The 4,179-nt window shown below is 38.2% G+C and overlaps 1 non-coding gene across 1 annotated transcript; it reads left to right on the top strand.

Moving 5' to 3' along the window:
* Nucleotides 1-453: 453 nt before the first annotated feature.
* LOC123457487 lies at nucleotides 454-558 on the top strand. The gene has a single exon (XR_006635022.1). It is a non-coding gene; the product is annotated as a small nucleolar RNA U13 (small nucleolar RNA).
* Nucleotides 559-4,179: the final 3,621 nt, after the last annotated feature.

The following is a 4,179-nucleotide window of genomic DNA, read 5'->3' as shown; positions in this document are numbered from 1 at the left end:
GCATGTACATGTGTTCACATACATATGGAGGCCATAAATTGAGTTCACTTGTGTTCTTACATCGTTCTCCACATTAGTTACTGGGAAAGGACCTCTCACTTGAACCCAGGACTTTTTAATGTTGTAGTTTAGCTAGCCAGCTTGTCCTGGGTATCTTTTTCCACCTCCTGAGTACTAGGATTAAAGGTGAGTGGCCATATGTACCCACCATTTATGTGGGTCCTGGGGATCTATCCTCCAGTTCTCATACATGTGCAGCAAGTGATTTGTCCACTGACCCATTGTACCACCACTCTCAATATCTGGATTGATAAAGTTTAATTTAATCTCCATGCTTTTCAATTTTATAGCCCCAATTCTGGTAACCCAGCACCATGATGCATTTACATTTTCATAAATTTAAACAATAAATTGTTTTGACCATGTCAGAATACACAATTAAAACAGCTCTAGATCCTTTTATTGGTTCATAAGCATGATGATTGGGTGTTCACGCTCTTGTGTGATGTGTGCCTCCCACTAAACCTTGTTACGCTCTGGCACATAATCAGTCTGACGTGAACTGAGAAAAAAAAAAAAAAAAAAAAAAAAGCTCTAGATTTCACTAAGAGCACTTCTCTTCCTTGAAGTTCCATGAGCACTTTCTTGGCACGGTGACACATTTTTCTCTAAATGATATTTATTGGTTCATTTTCAGCATTTCATCAGAGTCAACAATCTTGTGTCTAATGAATAAAAAAGAAAGCTGCTTAAGCCAAAATACTTGCTCCTGACCCCATTGATGGAGCTCTGTTTTCAGTGGGGATGAAGTGTCAACATAAAGCTTTATCAGAATTTTCACCTCTTGAATATATTTGACCTGACAATGTGACATACTCATGTGCTCAATATAGGGTCTTGTTATTTTTCTTCTTTCCTTCCCAATTCTCATCAGCATCAGTGCAACAGTGGACAGTGTTGGGTGGCCCTTCTGTGGCTAGAAGCTAGTGTAGGAAGAAGATAACAGGCCAGCACAGGAGACCCAGATTTTCCAGAAAGATCACTGATATCAATAAGGTTAACTCCACCTTGTGCATATGCTCTTAACATCAAGAAGCTCATAAAAATCCTTGTTCTTTATTTAAAGTCAGAAAGAATACCCCAGGGCATGAAACCTCACACAAGTGATGTTGTCTAGGGCAGTGATAATAACGCCTGCATTCCTAAGATAGTAGAGACAACATCAAATGTCCTTTCTTAGTATTATCAGGTATTTCTCCTCTTTGTCCTATATTAATCTTAAACTATTAATGTCACAAAACTTTCAAAATGAAAGTTTAAGAAACAAATAACATATTTCTGTAGGAATTACTATATCTATTATATGAGGAAAAAGTATTACTTGCAATTTTACTGAAAAGAAAAGCAACAATAATAACATAATATCCCTGGATGACATCTTATCCTTCATAGGACATTTCTCAACACAAGGCAGAAGTAGTCGTGACAAATTTCATTCCGGGGCCTGTTATACATCACAGTTGATGTAAAGGAGTGAAATCACAGAAAGTCTGCCTTAGGCCACAATGGATTCAAGCAGGGAACAAGTATCAGCAACACACTTGGAAAAGCTCCCAAATGCCTGGAGCTCAAGTTGGACACTTCCATAAAGTAACTAGATCAATATTCTGAATAAATGTCAAAATATTTTTAATTGAATTAATGCAAATTGATTGAATTTAATATAATCAATGCAACTCTCCAAAATTTATTCATTGCAGTAAAAATGGTGCTTAGGGGCTATAAGGGTTGCTTAGTGGTTGGGAGCTTGCCTGCACATCCTAAGGACCAAGGTTTGATTCCCCAATACCCATGTAAGCCACATGCACAATGTGGCACATGTTTCTGGGGTTTGTTTGCTGTGGCTAGTGGTCCTAGCATGCGTACTTTCTCTCTGTCTGTCTCTCTTATTTCTATTTCTCCCTCTGTCTCTGCTTGCAAATACATAAATAAATATTATTTTAAATGGTATTTCGAAGTAAATTACAGAATTAAAAGCATTTATGTTAACACAAAAGTCAGCACTTTAAACTTATGTTAGGTGCTGGATGGGTGGCTTAGCAGTTAAGGTGTTTGCCTGCAAAGCCAAAGGACCCTGGTTTTACTCCCCAGGATCCATGTTAGCCAGATGCACAAGGGAGCACATACATCTGGAGTTCATCTGCAGTGGCTGGAGGTCCTGGTATGCCCATTCTCTCTCTCTCTCTCTCTCTCCCTCTTTCTCTGTCAAATAAATAGAAATAAAATATTTTTAATCTTCTGTTAGGAAATTAGAAAGGAATGAATGCAAAGCAAAGTTAGCCAAAATGAAGTAATAAAACTTACAGCAGAAATTCAATACAGAAAACCAATAGAAAAAAATTAACAAAATTTAAAGTGGATTCTTTATAAAAACAATGTCAGTGAGTCTCTAACCAGATAAACTGTAATAAAAAATAAGAAGACACACATTTCTATCATGATTAAAGGAGAAGATGTGACTACAAGTCCCTGAATCATCAAAGTAGGGGTATCTAGCCTATGGTCCACACACCATTATGTGTTTCAGGAGAGCTATGAATGGGGCCCAGTACAAAACTTACTTAAAGCAAACTTACTTAAAATATTTTGAGATTTTTGTAAGTCATTTACATGTTTTTCAAGCAAAACCTTTGTCGATTACACTATGAAAGCTCAATGCCATGCAAAAGAAACAAATGCTTGTTCTCACCATTTGTGGCCCTGTGCCTGGCATCTGGGGCTTACAGTGAAATTGTGTGTCTTCAACAGCCTTTAGTAGCCCCATCCTCTACCTGTGCTTCCTGCAGGCTCTACTCCATGCATGCAGCTTTTCCTCAGAGGTTCTGCAATCTCCAACATGCTGCTGTCTCTACTGCAACTCAGGCTTCACCTTTACAGCCTTATGCAGTGGCGTTCCATGGCTTCTCTGCAGGGACACTGACCTCACACATTTCCTGTCCTCAGCAGTCCTTGTAACTGTGATGAAAGCATGCATGAGCCCCTCATCTGTGCGTCTTTCATGCTCGAGAAACCCGTACTTCGAGGACAATGCTGCCAGCCCTGCTGTCAGCTCGGGATGAAGTCTGCTGCCCTTGGGCCATGGTGGTATAGCCTGTATGCTGACACAAAGGAAACCCTCCCACGGCATTACTTTCTAGGAACAGAGAGCCCCTTCAGTGGCAACTTCAGTTTATATTCTCTTTTTAAATTATTTTTATTTCCATAAGTTGAAGCCATTGATGGGCAGAGTCTTGTCCTTGGGGTGCCTTTCCCATTGTCCTGATGCAGAGCAAGAGGCTCTTCAAACATGTAAAAATAGGACATAGAACTACCATATGCTTTGGCTTTCACACTCCTTGTATATACTCAAAGGAACTAAAGTTAACAAACACATCAGCTTAGATGTCCATCAACAGGTAATGAATGGAGAAATCGGTATACACCACACACACACACACACACACACACACACACACACACACACACACAATAGAGGTTATAACAGCCATAAAGAAGACGGAAACTGTGTCACTGAGAAAATGAACAGATGTGGGGATTTTTATGTTAGCGAAAATAAGATAGAGTCAAAAATGTACAGGTGTTCTGCCATTGTATGATCTAGAGTTTACATGAAGAATTAGCACCAATGCTCCTAAAAGTAATATATAGGATGAGACATGAATATACAGACATTTGTATGTAGACAGCTATATGTCTATGACATGCAGGCAGAAGCAGCTCTTTAAGCCTAGGAAGACAGTGTGAGGAGAGAATTTGGAAGGATAATTTGGGGCTATATTAGTAAAATATAAAGATAAACATACATGAAAATGTTATACACTTTTCTTTGTATGCTAACTAAAAATCAAGTAAAATTCCCTTTCAGAGCACTTTATTTAATTGAGACCTTGGAGGGAGTGTATAAGTTGCTAAGCATTGATTTAATAAAATTTCATGAGACCATTAATTCACCATTATGAATAACATGCCATGTAATAACCTTCAATTTCTAAAGTAAGTATGATATGTATAAGTAGGAATTTTCTACATCCTGCTGTATATTATTAGTTCCATACCATAATATGTATGTATTGTTCCCACATACTTATCAGTTTCCTGTAAGAAATGGTAAACTTGTAT

This window comes from Jaculus jaculus, unplaced genomic scaffold (genome assembly GCF_020740685.1).
Source record: "Jaculus jaculus isolate mJacJac1 unplaced genomic scaffold, mJacJac1.mat.Y.cur mat_scaffold_76_1_280829_arrow_ctg1, whole genome shotgun sequence".
Classification (NCBI taxonomy): domain Eukaryota; kingdom Metazoa; phylum Chordata; class Mammalia; order Rodentia; family Dipodidae; genus Jaculus; species Jaculus jaculus.
Note: the sequence above shows the minus strand (reverse complement) of the source record. Positions and strands in the feature narration are given on the sequence as shown.